This window comes from Salvia miltiorrhiza, chromosome 6 (genome assembly GCF_028751815.1).
Source record: "Salvia miltiorrhiza cultivar Shanhuang (shh) chromosome 6, IMPLAD_Smil_shh, whole genome shotgun sequence".
Taxonomy (NCBI): Eukaryota; Viridiplantae; Streptophyta; class Magnoliopsida; order Lamiales; family Lamiaceae; genus Salvia; species Salvia miltiorrhiza.
The window spans coordinates 35,648,883-35,669,685 of record NC_080392.1 but is presented as its reverse complement, the minus strand read 5'-3'; the positions used below and the strand labels follow the sequence as shown (position 1 = coordinate 35,669,685).

Sequence of the window (20,803 nt, the reverse complement as noted above, 5' to 3'; positions counted from 1 at the left end):
GAGAAGTCAATTTCTTAGGCCACATCATTTCAGCTGCAGGAATCAAAGTGGACCCTGCCAAGGTTCAAGCAGTGCAAGAATGGAGATCACCAACGACACCTCACGAGATTCGTAGCTTCCTAGGATTAGCAGGCTACTACCGTCGTTTTATACAAGATTTCTCCAAAATAGCCAAGCCTATAACTCATCTGCTCAAGAAAGAAGTCAAATTCTTGTGGACAGACGAATGCGAACAAAGCTTTCAAGAATTGAAGAAGAGGTTGACCACCGCCCCAGTACTAGCCGTTCCAGAAGCAAACAAGGAATACACTATCTATACGGACGCATCAAAGAAAGGACTAGGTTGTGTACTGATGCAAGAGGGAAAGGTAATAGCTTATGCCTCGCGACAGCTTAGGCCACACGAAGCAAATTACCCGACACATGACCTAGAGCTAGCAGCAGTAGTGCACGCATTGAAAATTTGGAGACATCACCTTTATGGAGTATGGTGTGAAATTTACACCGACCATAAGAGTCTCAAATATTTCTTTGAACAGAAGGATCTGAATATGAGACAAAGAAGATGGCTAGAATTGGTCAAGGACTACGATTGTGGAATCAATTATCATCCAGGCAAAGCCAACGTCGTGGCAGATGCCTTGAGCAGAATGGAACGATCCAAGTTAGGATGTATCCTAACCAAGGAGAATGACTTGGTTAGGGAATTCGAAAGGTTAAGGTTGGAAGTGGTATTTCCACCGCAAACCACAGATTTGATCATGGCGACACTCAGTGTTACCCCCGACCTAAGATCAAGGATTGTTAGTATGCAAAGAGAGGATGAGAAATTGGAAAGATTGCGAGTGAAAATCCGTACCGAGAAGCTTGAGTCATACCAAGAAGCAGCAGATAATGCATTGATGTTTGAGGGAAGAATCTGTGTACCCAATGATGAGAAATTAAGAAATGAAATCATGAGCGAAGCTCATGACACGCCTTACGCAGCACATCCGGGAGGTACGAAGATGTACCAAGATTTAAAAGCAAGATTTTGGTGGGAAGGCATGAAGCGAGACATAGCTTCGTTTGTAGAACGATGTTTAGCTTGTCAGCAAGTGAAGGCATTACACCAACGACCTTATGGCAAATTACAACCGTTAGAAATCCCAGAGTGGAAATGGGACCACATTGCCATGGACTTTGTCACTGCCTTGCCAAAGTCGAATAGAGGGAATACCGCCGTTTGGGTGATCATAGATAGATTGACGAAAAGTGCTCACTTCATACCGATTCCTGTCACAAGTGGTTCTGAAAAGTTAGCTCAAATATACATTCGTGAGATAGTACGTTTACACGGAGTTCCAATGACGATTACCTCCGATAGAGATACAAAATTCACCTCACGTTTTTGGATGAGCTTACACAGGGAATTGGGTACTAAGTTGAATTTTAGCACAGCTTTTCATCCACAGACGGATGGACAGTCTGAAAGAACTATACAAGTTTTGGAAGATATGATTCGGACTGTAGTGTTAGATAGAGGAGCTCAATGGGAACAAGTGTTACCCCTGATTGAATTTGCCTACAATAATAGTTTCCAAACGACTATTAACATGGCACCATATGAAGCCCTCTATGGAAGAAAATGTAGATCTCCGCTTTATTGGGATGAAGTAGGAGAAAGAAAAGTGTTAGGTCCTGACGCAGTGGAAGAAATGATCACAACTGTGAGACAAATTCGGCAACGAATTAAAGAAGCTCAAGATCGCCAAAAATCTTATGCCGACACTAGACGCACAGAGATTCAGTTTGAAGTGGGAAGTAAAGTCTTTTTGAAAGTTTCCCCTTCTCGAGGGATTCACCGATTTGGTATAAAAGGAAAGCTCAAGCCTAGATTTATAGGCCCATACGACATATTGGAAAAAGTAGGCCCTGTTGCCTATAGACTCGCGTTACCTCCAAATTTCGCGAATGTTCACAATGTCTTTCACGTGTCGCAGTTGAGAAAATACGTGTTTGACCCGAAGCATGTTATTCATCGAGAGGATATATCTCTTGAACCAGACCTGAAATATGAAGAAAGACCCGAAGCTGTGTTGGATAGAAAGATCCAACAATTGAGAAATAAGTCACTTGCCTTAGTCAAAATACAATGGAGACATCACGGGCAAGAAGAAGCAACTTGGGAATTGGAGGATAAAATGAAGGAAAAATATCCAGAATTGTTTCCCGAAGGTGAGATTTCAAATTTCGGGACGAAATTTTTTTTAAGGGGGTAAGGATGTAACACCCCGTGTTTTGAGAAGCTATTTGTGCCCTAGCTCGAATTTAAATTGAGTTTTAAATAGTAGCTAGAGGAATTATGCACGTGGGCGAATAAATGAGATAAGAAATTTTTAGAGTTTAATAGGAGGCGATATTATTTTCTCGAGTCTTATAAATTCTCTTATTGAGAAACCTATCTTCGCCCTATATTTTTATTAAAATGTCTATGTGATATAAATATTTTACTTGGTAGAATATTCACATATGATTTATTGATGCATTGTTATTATGATATTAGATATATCATAATAGAGATAATTTTTCCTCACATGAATAAATATATTTTCATGAGATATATTTTTCCCACATACTAAATAAGAGTTATAATTATTCAAGTATATATATATATAGATATATATATATATATATACACACCTATCTCTCTTTCTCTCTCACTCTCTCTATCTCTCTCAATCTCTCTCACTCTTTCTCTCTCACTCTCTCACCCTTACGCAGCACTAGCTCCCTCCCCACTTTCCCACATTATTCTTCTCTTTCCCATCAATGGAAATCACATGCACCATTAAAGAGCCCCTAAAAAGCTAATCTAACTAGCCAACTCATTCCTCCACACTTTAAGCTCACAAGCACATGCACACCTCTCTCTCATCTCCCTCCCTCTCTTATTCTTCTTTATTTTCAGCAGCCCTCCTCCTCCTCCTCACTCCACCACACTTCTTTTTCTTGTTCCACCAAATATAGTAAGAACTAAGGTTTCTTAAAGTGTTCATCTTCAAGCTCAAGCTCCAAGCATACTACGCATCATCTTCTACTCCACCTCCATTGATCTTGTTGGTAGCAACCTCAATCCTCCTCTTATGTTATATATATATTTTCTTGTGGTATAAGCATGTATATTGATGCATAATTGAAGCATGATGAGTTATTAGTGTGAAAATGCATGAGAATGGTGATGAAAGTATAGATCTATGATGATATGTGTATATGTTGTTGTTTCAACCATTTTGAGAAGTTTTCTTACGTTCTGGACTGATCGGTCGACGAGGTTTCCCTCGTCCAAAACTCTTCCAAATTTTACAGTGTGTCGATATATGTGTCTTGAGGACGCTGGTAAAATTTCAAGTCATTTGGACTTCTTTTACTACCTTTTTAAAATGCAAAACGTTTACTGCGCATGTCCACCGGAAATTTAGAAAGGCAGTCCCTAGAGTCACACTTTTCAGTAACTTTCAAAAACATTCAGCCTCCCACATTTTTATGATAGAAAGATACATGTATTATACTGATTTACACCAAATTTCAAACCATTTGGCCAACGTTTACTATTTTTCAAAAATCATAGCTTCCAGTCGTGCAAAACTGCCGAATCTGGTAGACTGTGGGAAAACACCCATATCTCGTAAACCACTTGGAGTTTTTCACTCTACTTTTTTTTAAATAAAACTAGACGCAGAAAGGTTTTCAACAGTGTAAGTCTCGAATCTAGGAGATTTCTGAGTCAAAACAGTTTATTCGTTAAAGTTGAGGCAGAGCAGAATGATAAACTGTAGGAGTCTGAAAATTTCTACTTTGTAATTGTTTTGAGGATTTTAAAGTTTTGGTGGATTAATACACCATGTTATGTCATGAAAATACTACTAGAAAATTTTATATTTATTTCCAAGCTTACGTGAATATTTGGGAATTTACTTACAAGGAAAAAGATTTCGAGTTCATAGGATTATTTTTTTTAAGTCATTTGACTATTGTGATAAATCGTGAAAATGTATTATGTGGAAATTGATTATTGCAAAGTATGAATGACTATTTGATGTTTATGAATGCTATTTACCTAGGATTGAGAGTCTTTTAATTGGATAAGATATCTAATTAAATTGAGAGGTCCAATTGGGTAAATAGTAGATAGGTTATAAGATGAGATTAAGCATATGATGAAAGCATAAGTATTGAGATATTAGTTAGATGAAATTCTAACTAGAGTTTATTTTGTCACATGACAATCTAAACCACGTGCGCCACCAAAGGTTCGAGTGACGGCCGGCGTTAGTACGACTCTGAGCATTACGTCATCGACCCCTGAGACAGGTGGGCTTTATTCTAACTCTATTATGGCTAGCTACCATGATAATGAGTACAAATGCAAATTCTTATGAAAATGAAGCATGTTGAAGCATTATTGATGAATCTTATGAAAATGAAGCATGTTGAAGCATTATTGATAAGTATTATGAAAATTGTCAACTTGCCATATTTATTATTGATGAGAATGAGATATGGTATGTTGCCTCTATGAAAGACATGATTATGATCATGATGCAAGATATCGGCCTTTGACTGATTTATATGACAGTAAAGGTTTTGTGCGCAGAGGTGATCGTGAGCCGTCTCTAGTCGGCCGGTCACGGTGATTTGAAGGAGGCCTCCTTCTCTTCACCTTATATATATATATTATATGAGTTCTCATAGTTGGCACATACCGTGAATATATAATGTCTGCAGACTAATGATATTATTATGATGATGCAAATGAGTTTATGACAGAAAAACATGAACAGGTATTTTTAATCTCAGTTAAATCCTGTTGATGCATTGAAAAGGGCAAGATTGACATATAGCTCTAAGAGCAACATTTCAATTATTTCCGGCATGAGTCCACTGAGTGCTTTTTGGTACTCAGCCCTGCATGTATTTCTAAATATGCAGGTCTGGCTTGGCGCGAGGATGGGTGAAAGCTGTTGGAATTGTCAGTTGGCTGTGTCTTTCCTATGTCTCATATTTATCTTTATAAGCTTTGACTCTATAAGAATTTGAACTCCCTGCTATATGTCTTCACACATATAGTAACGCATCTCGCTGCATAACTCTGATGAAACTCTTTATTTAATTTGCTTATGTCTGTAATATCCCTTAAGGGAAATACTTCTCAGACCCTTGCTAAGTTTCAATGGCTTAATCATGTTTACCCAAGCTAGTAATTATTTTGGTCTTGAAATCCTTCTTTAAAATGAGTAAAGTTCGCAATTGCTTCCGCTAAAACAAGATGTATTCTTATTTCTTTCACTATTTCTTTTATTAGTCGTACGATACTTGGTATACGCTATCACTGGCTATATCGGGCTGCGACAACTACATCGCCGACCTCGAGAGGCAGTGGGCCGCCTTCTCCCTGCAGAACCAGGACCAGTTCTGGCACCCTCCCCCGGGCCCCCCTCGGGGCCCCAACTGAGCGTCCCTTTTACCCACTTTTGTACATATATTCTTGTTTTATGATGTCCTCTGTTGTGGGTTTTTGTGGTTGCTCGTTTTACAGGTTGTGGTCGCCGCCCTCTCTACCGCCGTCGCCGTGTTGACTGCACTCCTATCCAGGGATGTTCTTAAACTTTCTCTTTTTGTGCCCTGAGGACAGTGCAAGTGTTTCTCTGTGGGGGAGGGGCGTGATTTATGCGTTGTGGGGGTTTTATGGTTTTGTCTTGGTGGTGTTGTTGATTGTGCTGCATGCGGAGTTTTTGATGCGTTATCACTACGTTGCATGCTTGGTTGTGGTGCCCTGTTTGCTTGTCTTGGGGCGAATGGTCCCCTCCTATTGTTTTCTTGCCTGTTTTTAAGTATATCACATGATTGATGGTGATTCACTGGCGATTCTGGATTGTGTCTGTTTGGTTTGTTGTCCTTGTTTTCCTGATTGATTTGTTCCCAATGAAGTGTAAGTAGTTTAAGGTTTTGGTGCAACACCCTGATGAGAAACTCTTGACGTGATTTGTCCGGTAGAAGCTAAGGGGAGTGTTTTCAGTGCAATTTCCTAATATCTGTCTCTATTTTGAATTGTTTGGTTGGTTGTTGAGTTTCTGATAGTCTGGGTCTTTGCTCCTCTAATGATTTCATTATGAGCATGGGAAACCACACGAGAACATTTTGGATCACCTCCAAAAGTGCAATCTCGTGAATTATGGCCCACTTATTAAGAGCAAAAATAACTTGACCCAAAAAAAAAAAAGAGTAATGTGAAAAGTGAAAGAATTTGAAAAAGGAACGAGACATGATTGTAAAGGAAATTGCATTAGGAAATTCACCCTTAGCGGAGAATTGGGTCTGATAGGATTGAGTGGTATCACCTTGTTGTTGCACTTTTAAATCTTAGCTTTGAACACTTGATTGGGGGACATTGATTTCTTGAAGGACTTGGATTGGTTTGTGTTTGCTTGGTGAGAAGAATCGCTTGTGGGTTTTCTTTCGATTTTGTGTTTGTTGCTTGAGGACAAGCAAGGATTTAAGTGTGGGGGGGTTGTTTACCTCGTTTTTGGGCAGTATTTGCTAGTGTTTCTACCGTGCATTCGAGCATGTTTTATACCTCTTTACCTAATTTTTCACGTGCTCGATGATCTTTTTGGTGTATTTTTGTCGTGTGCAGGATTCGTGAGTCGTTTAGCATTTTCAGCATCGTTTCGAGCGACTTTCGGAAGCAGACTCACGGCCGCCGCCGTGCCACGGCCGCCGCCGTCCAGACGGCGACCGCGGCCTCACGGCGCGGGCCGTGCTCTCCTTTGAAGGAATCCACGAAGGGCCCTCACGGTGGCGCCGTCCCACGGCGGTCGCCGTCTCACGGCGGCCGCCGCCCCTGTGCAATTCCGGCAGTTACGTTTCAGCTTATAAAAACCGATTTTTAGGGTTTTATTTGACATCTTCGAACTCAGCAGCCTCTAGGGCGATTTTCCACAGTTTTTCTAAGGTTTTTAGAGCTTCAAACATTTACTTTCGCTTTTGGATTCATTGGATCGCTTGTGATGCCAACTCTCATCTCATTGGATTAGTTTTCCTTGGATTGCTACGTTGTGTAAGAACCGATTTATTTACCTTAGTAATTTGAATCCCTTGGTTTATTTAAATTCTTGTTTATTGCTTTTGATGAATGTGATGATTTGAGTTTATGATCGTTGAATCTTTATAATTTACGAGTATCGTTAGATCGTTATTGTTGCTCTCGGTTTTCTTTCATTGAAGAATGTTATTCCTTTATTTTATGGAGATTAAAGCTTTCTTGAATTTGAATCTTATGCTTGATTTAGTTCTTGCCTAGTTAGTTTTTACTCATTGATGTTTATGAGTTTACGATCGTTTGGTTTAGAATTCGAGATTGGAACCCTAGTTGATAGTTTTCTTGTTTAATCCTTGTGTTCTTAAGTTGTTCTTTTCTACTGCATTAGTTAATGTTTATTGCTCCTTCTGTTTATGCTTTGGTGATTAGAGAGCGAGATAGTGACAGACCCAATTATCTGATTAGAGTGTTTAGATTTCCTTTAAGTTCCTTGTGAGTAACACGATTAGAGCCCTGCTAAGTCTTCCTTGTGAGACGACTTGAGTCACCTTACCACCCTAGGACGACCTCGTATAAATTCGAGTCCATCCGCTAGGTGTTTTTGGATGAGTCAATCTTCATAGTTTAGTTCCATCTTCGTCCTCCGACTTGCTGAACTCGTCCATGAATTGCAAGACAAATTCGGACTCATCCTAGACGTCCACAAAAGAGAGTGAAACCCCAAGTTGAATCATAAAAATTTCGTCTCAAACACTCTCAATTGATTCTATAAAACCTAGAGTTCATGAACTAAATAAGAAGGAGAGAGTGAGAATGAAACAATGCAGAACACTCCCGCTATTAAATGCTAAGTATGCCCCAATTATTAAAAATAAATAAAAATGAATATTTTGGACGGAATGTAATGACCGTTGAGCCATCAGACGAATTTGTGTACTAATCTGTACCTTAAGGAGTTAAACGCAACGAACGTTGTCATAGGGTTATTTTTGCTCAAGGGGGGACAACTTTTAGTTTGTATTTGATATTTAACCCTCAAATTAAAGCTCTTATCGTGATCTTTAATTTGATATGCATATTAAATATTTTATAATTAGTCGAATTTCACTATTTCAGAAAGAAATAAAACAAAAAAATTAAGAAGATAAAGAATATTGAAATAAAAAGAAAAAAATATAATTTACAAAGAAACCTTCAGTCTTATTATAACTACAAAATTGCCTCTCAATTTTAAAATTGATTTCAAATTGAAAGTTGTGTTTTTAATATACTAGCATCTGCACCCGGTGCCATTCACAAAAAATATTTTTAAAATTTTACGTTTATATAAAATTGATATCAACTCAATTATCATATTTATAATATAACAAAAAATTTAAAAATAAAGAAGATTTCACAATTATAAAAATTTATTTTACGAAAAAGGCAAAAAAAAAAGTAAAAAAAAAATGAAAACAAAAATAAAAAAAATAAAAAAAATATATATTCAAAAAAATATGAGAGAGGAGAGAGGAGAGAGAATTTGTTTTTTAAAAAATTTAATCTATAAATAAATATAACTTCTATATTTTAAAGCTATTATCACGCGATCTTTAATTTTATATGCATATTAAATATTTTATAATCAGTCGAATTTCATAATTTAAAAAAACAAAATAAAAAACAAGAAGATAAAGAAAAAGGGAAAAAAATATTATTTACAAATAAACCTTCAATTTTATTAGAACTACAAAATTATCACTCAATTTTAAAAATTGATTTTAAATTGAAAGTTGTTCTTTTACTATATTATAGATTATAGATTAATTGATCAAACAATTAATATGTAATTATTATATTACCAGTAACTATCTAACACATAATATATTTGTATTTTGCATAGTCAAAATGTGGCCTTTACATGCTTAATATAGTTAAAGCCTTGAAGGTGACTTATCTATATCTATATCTATATATATATATGAAACACCAGTTTTTAACGGTAACTTTTTACCGCCAGATTTTCTCTCTCCTTTTATCATTCATTTTATCACACTTTCTCTCTCCTAACTCTCTCATCTCACACGTTCTCTCACCATTTTCATTATATGATTTTTAGCAAATTTTCTCTCACTTCTCTTTTTTCTTTTAATTATTTTCTAAAAATCATCAAATTTGATTCGTGAAAAATATTCAATATGGATGTTAAATTAAAGATCATGACAATATCTTTAATTTGATGTAAAAATTATATTTTAAAAAATTGACACAAAGTTATAATAGTTTGAAATCATAAAATTAATTTATTCTTCTCTCCTCTTTCCTCTCCCCACTCTCCACTCTTTTTTTTAGGAGTTTTGGCAAATAAAATAATGAACTATTTCGAATTTGCAATTTTAACTTGACTTTTAAAGTGTGGCGAATAAAATCATCACCTTTTCAATTTTTGCAATTTAATCCCCCTAATTTTTTTTCGATCGCCAGAGTGTTCAATTGGAGCTTACGTGGATTAGTAAAGAAGATGTCATATTTGTGAGGCCTAAACGATATTGTTTCATACAATTCCAATTATTTTTTTTCCAAATTATAAAGGACTCGTATTATGTATTTGCACCATAATTTCCAATATTCAACCATTTTATTGCAAACGACGACGTAACATAAATATTGCATGGAGAATTAATCCATGTAAACTCTAACTCAACAATTTGAAGATCAGAAAAAATTAGGGGGACGAAATTGCAAAAATTAAAAAGGTTGAAGTCACGTTATCTGTCTTTTATTCTTTTTTTATAGTATTAATTTTATTTTTATAGTGTTTTTTTTATCATATTAGCTCATCTAAAATTTATAGATGAATAATTAATTATATCATCTTAAAAATTATATTTCAGATATGGTTAAATTTATTAAATCTTTAATTACGTTTGTATTATTTTTTAGGGTTAAATGCATGTAATATCATGAACTTTAGTCGAAATCCAAATTTAGCACGAGCTTCAATTTGCCCAATTTATATGGCTAACTTTGCTCCGTGTTCAATTTTAACACCGATTTATTTTCCGACAGAAATTTCAGAACCACGTGGCAACGACGTGAACCACGTGGCAATGACGTGTCTTCCAAATGACACGTCATAATTTGTAACTTAAAAACGTCCAATTTAAATGTGTAACTTTACTCCGTGTTCAATTTAAATGTGTAACTTTACTCTGTGTTCAATTTTAGCACTGAATAAAGAGAGATATAGAGAGAGAAACGAGCATGGTCGGAGAAGAAGAAGAAGGGGCGGCGAAGAAGAGATAGAGAGAGAGACGAGCAAGCCCTTCACCCCCTCTCTCAGATTCTCCCGTCCCAGCCAATTCTCCCCAAACTCCATGGCGTCTCCAAAATCCAATCGGGAAAGACAGAGATGGTGAGGACACGGAGGTGGCAAGGAGCTGTCGCGCCGATGTGGGAATTGGAGTGTGGAGGTCGGCGGCGGCCATGGGTACTGTTGTGGTCGCTGAAAATCAAGAGGATGTGTGGTATGAATTAGGGATCTAGGATTTTATAGAGATAAGAGGGAGATTTGGGGACTGGTTAGTCGCGGCGGCGGGGCTTGCGACTGCTGTCGCCGGGAAAGAAGGTAGCGGCGTAACCAGAGAAAGAGAGGGATATCGAACCTAGAGATGGGAAAGACAGAGGTCGGATGGAGATGCGGCGGTGGCTGCCAGAGGAGAAGTGAGGCAGCGGCGCCACGCTTGTGATGTCTGGCAGCGGCGGCGGAGGCGAAGTAGGGGCGGCAGGAGGAGGAAGGGGTGGTGTTGGAAGAAGAGTGATCGATAGAGAGAGAAAGAGTGATGAGAGAGAAAGTTTGGCGAGCAAATTGCAGCTTTTGCTCGCTGGCCGGAAGCTTGTGCCGACGAGCCACGTCAATGACACATAGGATCGAAGCGTGTGCCGGCAAGTCACGTCAAAAATCGGTGTTAAAATTGAACACGGAGCAAAGTTAGCCATATAAATTGGGCAAATTGAAGTTCGTGCTAAATTTGGATTTCGACTAAAGTTCATGATATTACATGCATTTAACCCTATTTTTTATATTTATTTATAGGGATAATTGCATAGAATATCACCAACTTTGAAGAAAATCCAAATTTCCCACCATCTTTAAAAAATCCACAAAATATCAAATACTTTCAAGGTTGTCCATTCTCCCCACATTCATCTTCATGATAATTACAAATTTACCCAACATTCAGACAAATTATAAAAAAGACCCCGACATCATCAAAGTAACAACAAAGAACCCCAACATGCTTTCATTCAAGGCAAAATTACCCAAAATTATTATGCAATAATCAAAATATGGCCCAACATGCTTCCGTAACACTTCAAAATAATTCAAAACATAAATCAACAATATATCTTTCGTCGACTGGTCACCTTCAGGAGCTTTTGTCGCGTTTTACGGACTTCCTGCCTCCTCAGCTTTCGTCCAACCACGCACTCGCAAGAGATGGTTGCAACCTTCTTCCTTCACTGTGTTTTCGGCTTTCGCCGAATGGTCACCTTCAGGAATCAGTTTCCCTCCTTCACTGTGTCTCGACGTTAAATACTTTTGTTGATAAATGAAAAGAAAATATTTTTACTCAACCGAAAATTGGGCTAAAATAAAGAGTTAAAAGAGGAATTATAAAATACTTATTTTATTTCATAATAATCTCTCTAGGGGAGGAGACTAACTTGTTTAGCTACTCATAGTAGCTAATTCTTGTATACATAAAATAAAAGAAACTAAAACTAGAATTGAAAAAATTTTGAAAACAAAATTTAAAATACAAAGATAGTTTTCCGAAGAGAGTGTGTTGTGTGAGTAAGGTTGTGAAAATTTTCGATGATCTCTTCTCTCCAGAGCTTGGGTTTATATAGAGGTTTGATGCCCTCTATAATTGCTCGGTAGCTGGCCTTGGATTCCTTCTTCGTGGCCAGCTTGCTTGGATGGTGATAGCCACCTTCTTTTGTTGGCCATTATTGCCGACACTAGTTAGTGCCTTCACATGGAGTTGAACCTTCCTTTATCTTTTTGTGATAATGGTTGGTGAGGTCCATCTACTCCATGCCAAACAAGCGGGAAGGATTTTAGGCGAGCGTGGGTTTGCATATGTTATAATTAGGGTAATTAGATAAAAAGTTCCAAAAGTGGGGTAGTTGTGCAATTTTTTATGTGATGGGGTCAATTTTACATTTTTCAAGAAAAACAGGGGTATAATTTGAAATAGTCAAGAATAAGTCCATGGGCAAATTGAACACAAATCAAAGTATGTGATATAATTTGGATTTTTAGAAGTTCATGGGGAAAATGGATTTTGGACATAGTTGGTGATATTATACGCAATTATCCCTTATTTATATTAACATATCTATTATTACTATTTTTAATTAAATATTATATTAGATTTACATTTACTATATATTGAACATCAAAATGGCTCATTGAAAAATTATTAATTGGAGAATCAGTATTTGATCCTATTTAAAAATAAAAAAATAAATTGAACTGCTTAATTTTATAGTAGCACGTCTATTTAAATTTAAAAAGATCGTGTATATTAATTGAAAATGAATGACAATTACATCATGTTCAACCCTTGTTTTTCCATTAATCGATTGATAAAAAAATATTTGTTTGTAAAGCAACACAAAATAAAATTTAAATGCATATAAAGATAAATATTGTCATATTTATTCAAATTACTTGGCACACATAAACTTACAACTCATCAGACTTTTCTCTCGACGACCCGCTGCTGATCGCTGAGCTTCTCTTCGGCGCTCCGGGAGGCTGACGACCCGAACGCCGCGTCGCTCGCTGCTCGCCCAGTCGCTCGTCGCCGCGCTGCCCCGACGCGACTCACTCGCCCAGTCGCCCGTCTGCTGCTATTTCTCCATAGCTCCTGTGCGGGAGAGAAACGAGATCTGGAAATCTGAGTCGCCGCACATTCTCCACCTCCGCGATCTGGAGAGTGACAGCGGCGCCCCTCCTCTGCCTCCGTTCGCCCAGCTTGCTGCAGAGTCGTCGCCCCCTCTCCGATCATCCGCCGCTGCTCTAGCATCCAACGACAGAGCAACTGAGATCTGCACGCGAACAAATACAGCAGCAGCTGCAGCGCGGCTCGTCCGGTGATATCGCAGACACCGCTGCTGCCCGCTTCTCCGGTTGCGCGTATCGGAGCTTCCCCAGCGCTGCATCTCGGTCGCCCACTCCTTCACCCTCGGCACCTCCGTCCGCTGCCGATCTGTTGCAGACGCTGCTCGCCCTCGATTGAGGCGGGCAGCTGGATCCGGCGACCGCAAAACTGCCCCCTTTGTCGCGTCGGATCCCGTCGGAGGGAGAGTTTGATTACCCGATCTGGTGAGTGTTGACTTTTGGTTTTTCTGGTGGCCAATCTTCTGGTGGCCCGAGTTCGCACCTCCGCCACTGGAGAAAGTCCGCTCCCTTCAGGAAAATGCAGTTCCTGGATGAGATCAACGGCACGTCGTCCAACGTCCACCAATCGATGCCGCCAACGTCGCCGAGCAAGTCATCGACGCCAACCATCAACCAATCGATAATGGTTGATAAGACAGGGCTGAATCTGCCGCAAGTTTCCAATAACTTCTCTAATCATAGCCATCGAGAAGTTCATGACAAAGAGCAATTTGCTGCTGAATCTACAAAGGGAGTGGCTGAGGAATCAACAACGACGTCTTTTGCTGGTAGAACTTATGGAAATTCACAGGATCATAAAAACACTACATCCAATACTAGGGTTCCGGATTTGATAAAGGGAAACAATACTAAGAATGCCTCGGCGACGGAGCTTCATCGGCCGAGCATCACTTCTTTTGCTTCGCTTCTGAGGAGACCCCGACAAATTGAACGTACGCCGGATGTGCTTGTTCATCGCTTCACTTCGCTGCAACCGGACTTCTCTGGTGAAATACCCACGCTTAGGGTGCCAAAAGAACATCTGCTGCCCAAGATAAATCAATTTGAGCATGCTTTAATTGGTCGTCTTCTTCTTAGGAAAGGAGAGAAGCCGCGTCTTCTCACGGATCTTAAACGTGATCTTCAGGTGGCTTGGAATATTGACAATGATTGGCAAATCATCCCCATGGGAAAGAGCTTCTACACTATTAAATTTAATACCGCTGAAGACAAGGCGTTAGTTCAGAAAAGCACTTCTTGGGAGCTACCTTTCGGAACCATGCGATTACGCGAATGGGTAAGATTCTTCGATCCCTATAAAGAAATTTCCTCACTTTGTGAAGTTTGGATGCGCATTTATTATTTGCCCTTAGAATTTTGGACTCTGGATGTCATTACGGGTATTGGAAGGGCTATGGGATCACCTATTAAAGTTGATGGGGCTTCTGCACGTGGTGCTGCTGGACATTATGCTCGAATTTTGTTGGAAATTGATCTCTCGCGTCCTCTTCCGGAGGCTTTGCTGGTTGACGGGGAAGAACGTTCATTTCACGTCGAATTTGAATTCGAACAACTCCCGGCCTTCTGCTCTAAGTGTAAGATCACTGGACATTCTATTGATAACTGTAATAGAATGAAGAACAAATCCAAGGAGGACAGCAGGAATGGGAAGGACAAAGACATGTCGCTGGGTAAAGACAATGAAATAATTAACAAGGGAGCTGCCAACGATGTTAGGGCACCTAACTGGAAACCAAAATCTTGGGACCAGAATAGGACTGCCCAAGATCACAGACCGCAGATTGTCACTGAAAATCAGTTTGGGGTTTTGGAACAGGTGGCTGTCGAAGAAGAGCAGATTATAAATCAGTTGGTGGTTTGGAAACAGGTTGCTGTTGAAGAAGAGCAGATTCAGACACCGCGGGGAACAAAGAACCATAATCAGTCGCTGGCTTTAACTGATAGGAATGTTGATTTTGAGGATGTCAGTGGAGATAGATTGACATCGGGTCCAGATATCTTACAGGCGATCACTGTGCCGGTTACGGAAGAGATAGATTCGGGAGACGAGTCTGATGGGCAGTTGGATGGTGGCAATACACGGGCTGAAGCAGATTCACAACAGATCGTCATTTTTGAAAGTTCGGTCAATCAGGATAAAAATTGTGTAAAACAGGAAAGGATGATGGAAAGCGCTATCAAAGCTCAGCGGATAGTGGAAACTTTCAGGAATTTTGAGGCGGAAGCGCAGGTGAAAAAAAGGGGAAGACCGCCGAAAGATTTGGAGGCAAAGAAACCGATGATTCGTGGGGAAGATAGTATCAAGAGTCGTCTCCGGAACTCGGTAGAGCAGCAACCTAATCAGCAACCTAACCAACAGGCTGAAGATTTCATCAAAAATAAACTTTACAAAGCTTGGGAAGCAGGAGATAAACCTCGAGATTTCATTATTACGTCAGGGAGGTCGAAGAATGATAGAGCCCTGAATAATGTGGCGGCCAAGAGTTGGGCAGCTGAAGTGGAATCGGGTGAAAACCCGAACACGAATTCTCAGTCTTTATGATGAATGTCCTCGTATGGAATGTCCGGGGCCTTACGGACGAGTCCAAACGAGTTTTAAAGGGGCATTGCGACTCCTTCTCCCCTGTGATTGTTGGGATTATTGAGCCTAAGACGAATCTCAAGAAGACTTATTCTAGATTTTGGCGTTCTCTGAATCTTATTCCTTGTTTTCAAAATTCAAGACACAACATGAGTTCGAATATTTGGGTTTTTTCTCATCCTTCTGTTACTCATGATGTGATTTTCTCCTCGGAGCAGGTGGTTATCATGAACTGCAGATGGTCGACGTGGAATTTTAAAATCGCGGTGGTGCATGGCGTTAACACGTATGCTGGCAGACGTCGTTTGTGGTTGGATCTTCTGGATCATATTGATGGTAATGTTGTCTTTATTGGCGATTTTAATGCGGTGAAAGGCGCCCATGAAAGAAGTAGTGACTGTATGCCTAACTCTACTTCTTGTGCGGAGTTCTGTGATTTCATTGAAGCCTCCGGTTTCATTGAGGCGCCTACGGTTGGTCTGCATTATACGTGGTCTGGTCGTAGATTTATGCCAACCCATGTGGAGTCTCGTCTGGATAGAGCGATTTATGCTGACTCTTTTGCGAATCTCTGGAGTTCGGTTTTTGTTCAAGCTCTTCCACGTATTACCTCGGATCATTCGCCGCTTGTTCTTCATTGCATGTTGGATGCTCCTCCTCGCCATCGTTTCTTTAAGTTCCTTAACATGTGGACCTTACATCCGGATTTTCTCAATACGGTGGAAGGATCCTGGCATATGGATACCGAGATTGGTTGCCCGATTTTTAAAGTTATGCATAAATTAAAGCGTCTTCGGCAGGTTCTTCGCGAGTGGAATCGGAATGTTTTTGGAAATGTGGATTCTTGTCTCATGAATACTCAACAAGAGCTTTTGGAGATTCAAGATCAGATTGCCAGGGATGGTTACACGGAGGAGCTCTTTGATAAAGAAGTGGAGGCCCAAGCTAAGATCAACGTTGTGCTTTCCAGGCAGAGCTCGCTTTTACAGCAAAAAAGTCGGGTGTCTTGGCTTCAAGACGGAGACAGGAACACAAAGTTCTTTCATGCAATGCTTAGGTTTCGTCGTAAACCTCACATCGTTTCTCACATGGAGATCAATGGTGTTATGAATTATGATCAGACGGCTATTGGAGATCATATCGTGGATTTTTTCTCTTCTTTGTTTTCGACTAGCAGCCATACTAATACTGATATTTCGGCGGTGGAGGCGGTGATTGAGGAGATGGTTGAAAATCGTTATAATAATTTGCTCATTCGCTTGCCGGATGAAGAGGAAATTTCTGCTGTGGTTTTTCAGATGGAGCCGAACAGCTCGCCAGGGCCGGATGGTTTCTCGGGTAAGTTCTTTCAGCATTGTTGGTCGATTATTAAAGTGGATATTTGGTGTGCTGTTCAAGCTTTCTTCAGGAATTCTTATCTTCCTCAAGGCTGTAATTCTAATACCTTGGTGTTGATCCCTAAGAAAGATGTCGTCAATTCGGTCTCGGATCTGAGACCGATTGTTTTGTCCAACTTTCTTTACAAGATTATTACTAAGGTGTTGGCGTCTAGACTGAGTCAGGTTGCTGCTGTTTATGTTTCCCGTCATCAGTTTGGTTTTATTAGCGGCCGTTCCATTCACGATTGTATTCTGATTGGGTCGGAAGGCGTGAACTGTATGCATCGTACGAGCCGTGGTCAAAACATGGCTTGCAAGATTGACATCAATAAAGCTTTTGATACTCTTAACTGGGACTTCCTGCTTAACGTTCTTCGTGTTGCTGGCTATGATCCAAAGTTCATTAGTTGGATTGAGATTCTGCTTCATTCGGCTAGGATTTCTATTATGTACAATGGTCAGCTTAAAGGCTATTTTGCGTGTTCAAGGGGTGTTCGTCAGGGCGATCCTCTTTCTCCGATTCTTTTTGGAATCGCCGAGGATGTTCTTGGTAGGCTCTTTGCAAATTGTGTTAGCGCAGGCACCCTTACACCGATGCAAATGAGACAGGGAATTAATTTTCCCACTCATCTTTTATATGCAGATGATATTCTGGTTTTCTGTCATGCCACGGTCACGAACGCTCATACCATTCAGAAAATTATGGAGTATTATGGTCAAATTTCTGATCAAATTGTGAGCCAGGATAAGTCGCAAATTTTTTTTACTAGCAAAGTTCCTTCTCAGACCTGCAGGGCAATACAGAGCATAATGAGGTTTTCTCAGGGCAATTTTCCGATTTCTTACCTTGGGGTTCCTATCTTTAAGGGCCGTGTACGTGCTTCATATCTTCGACCGATACATGATCGTGTGATCAACAAGTTCGCGAGATGGAAGGGATTACAGTTGTCGATGGCTGGGAGGATTTGCCTGATCAGGTCGGTTATCCAAAGCTCTCTGACGCACTCCATGATGGTTTATAGATGGCCGACAGCTCTTATTAAGGAGCTCGATGCGTGCTGTCGTAATTTTCTTTGGACTGGCAACATCAAGCAGACGCCGTCTTGTTCTGTGAGTTGGAAGAGGGTCTGCTCGATTAAGGAGGAGGGCGGTCTCGGGGTTAGGTCGTTCGCCCTCATGAATAAGAGCTATCTCATGAAAATGGCGTGGAAGGTGGTTGGTGGGCGTGAGTTCGGATATGATTTAATTAGAGATAGATATCTCGATCGATTTGGGTGTAGTAAATCTCTGGTGGCTGCTTCTACTATCTGGATGAGCTTACGTGAGGAAATTGATGGTTTGGTGGCGGATTCGTACTCGTATATTGGTGATGGCGCTTCTACTTCGTTCTGGTATGACGACTGGCTTGGGTATAATCTTTTGAATAAATGTGGTATTCCACATTTTATGCTTCCGTTTCTTACTCAATCGGTGGCAGATTACTTCTATGATGGGGTCTGGCATTTCACGCAAGCCTTTGTTAATGCTTTTCCTGAGATAGTGTGTGATATTTTGCTCACTCCTCTGGGCACTGACGGAGATGTGCGTTTCTGGAAACCCTCGTTGCAAGGGAATGTCACTACTGCGCTGGCCTTCAACAAGCATTGTCATCATTTTCCGAAGGTGTCTTGGGGTTCTTGGCTATGGGAATCCTTTATTCCGATTCGACGTTCCTTGATCTGTTGGCGTCTTCTTCATAATAGAATGCCGACTTATGATCGCCTTATCCGCTACGGTATGATCACGCCTAACGTTTGTTTGATTTGCTTAAAAGGAAGTGAGTCTCAGGATCACCTTTTCTGGAATTGTGAGCGGGTGAAGAATATTTGGGTTACGTTCCTTGGGTGGTTCAATTTCATGCAAGGGTTGCAAGAGAGTGATATTCATAGTTTTTTGGTGGCAGCTTGGCAGTATAAACTTAGTCCCCTCATTGGTAATTTCTGGAAAGCGGGTATCATCACGGTCATCTGGGCCATTTGGATGCAGAGAAACAATTGTATCTTTGATAATCAAAAGTTCGAAGAACGTCGTGTCATCCACACTGTGAAAGTTGCTTTCAAAGAGATTGATAATAACTTTGCTAAATTAGGCTACATGTGGAATTCTTGGTCGGATTATCTGATTCTCCGGGCAGTGGGTGTTAATACCAGGAGTGCTCCTCCTCCGGAGTTTGTGGAGGTACATTGGTGGCCACCGGTGGCGCCGTGGATCAAAGTGAATACTGATGGTTCAGCGACGGGAACTCCGGGAACTATTGCTGCAGGTGGGGTGTTTAGAGATAACTGGAATGTGGTGCGTGGTTGTTTTCACTTCAAAGGTGGCTCGGGTTTTGCCTTTGAAGCAGAGCTACTGGCAGTTATCTCGGCGATTCAAATTGCTCACAATCGTGGATGGCACAGACTTTGGATTGAAGCCGATTCCACCTACGTGATACTCATTCTTAATTCTCGTTCTTTGAATGTGCCTTGGCGTTTTAAGGCGGCTTGGAATAGGATTTTAAAGATGTTAGATGCTTTCTCGCTGCAGGTTTCTCACATCTTTAGAGAAGGAAACAAGGCGGCCGATATAATGGCTAACCAACAACGTTCGGAAGGGTGGTGGCCGCACGAGATTGAGGAGATTAGGGCTGCGGTTCGTCTTGACATGGCTTCGCATAGCCATCTGCGTCAAAAACGGTAGTTGGGGCTGATGGGTGGCTGTTTGGTTCTAACCGCCCGTTTTTTTTTTTTTTTTTTTTTTTTTTTTTTTTTTTCCGTGGGGTGAGAGCCGGGATAGTTTGGGGACGATGGTTAGGCCGGAGTTCCGGAAACTTTCCCTTCCGCTCTTCCCTACTTTCGTTTTGTGTTTAGACGAGTACTCTTTTTCCTTTTCACGGTTTTCCCCACTGGGTTTTCAGTGAAAAGGTTTTAATGAGGTTCGGCCCTTAGTCTGCTCCTTCTGTGCTTTCAAGGGTTTTTTTGGTTTTTTCTTTTCTTTTTTATAAAATCGTCATTTAATAATAAACTTACAACTCATCAATAACACCATTATTGAAATAATATATAATACTCCCTTCGTCCCAAACGAAATGTCTTATTTCTTTTCGGCACGGAGATTAAGAAATGTGTATAAAGTAGATAAAGTGGGTTGGTGGAAATTATTTAAATATTAAGTATAGAGAGGGTGTATTGCCAAAAAAGGAAACATGACATTTCGTTTGGGACAACCTAAAAAGGAAAACAGGACATTTCGTTTGGGACTGAGGGAGTATAAAAGAGAAGTTTGTTTACATCCAATTTTTCTCTCTCCTCATAAACTTTCCCTCCAAATTTTCTATCTTTTTTTAATTATTTTTAAAAAACCATTAATTTATATTATAAAAATCATGCTCAAAATGGATGTTAAATTAAAGATTGTCAAAAGATCTTTAATTTGATATAAAAATTATAAAAAATAAAATTGAGATTATTAAGCTATGATCGATTAAAATATTAAAATTAATTTTTGTTCGCTCTCATTTATCTATAATGTTGAATATCGTACTCTATTTTCATTGTATTTTCGTTTATTGGTGACAAACATAAGCATATGTCATTTTTTTCCTTTTAAAAAAGTTTACATAATTTTTAATTATAATTATTTAAACTACAGTAATTTTTAATGCAATTAAGGGAGGAGGAAACTGTATTAATTTTAATATGAATTTGTAAATATAATATTAGGTATATATCTTAAAATTATAATTTAAAATATTATATATATTTATTTATTTATATAACAATTTAATAATA

The 20,803-nt window shown here is 39.6% G+C and overlaps 1 long non-coding RNA gene across 1 annotated transcript; it reads left to right on the top strand.

Annotated features, from left to right (window-relative positions):
- Positions 1-2,800: 2,800 nt before the first annotated feature.
- LOC130989280 (uncharacterized) lies at positions 2,801-5,273 on the top strand. Its single transcript, XR_009090555.1, has 3 exons — positions 2,801-3,102; positions 4,293-4,353; positions 4,972-5,273. It is a non-coding gene; the product is annotated as an uncharacterized LOC130989280 (long non-coding RNA).
- Positions 5,274-20,803: the final 15,530 nt, after the last annotated feature.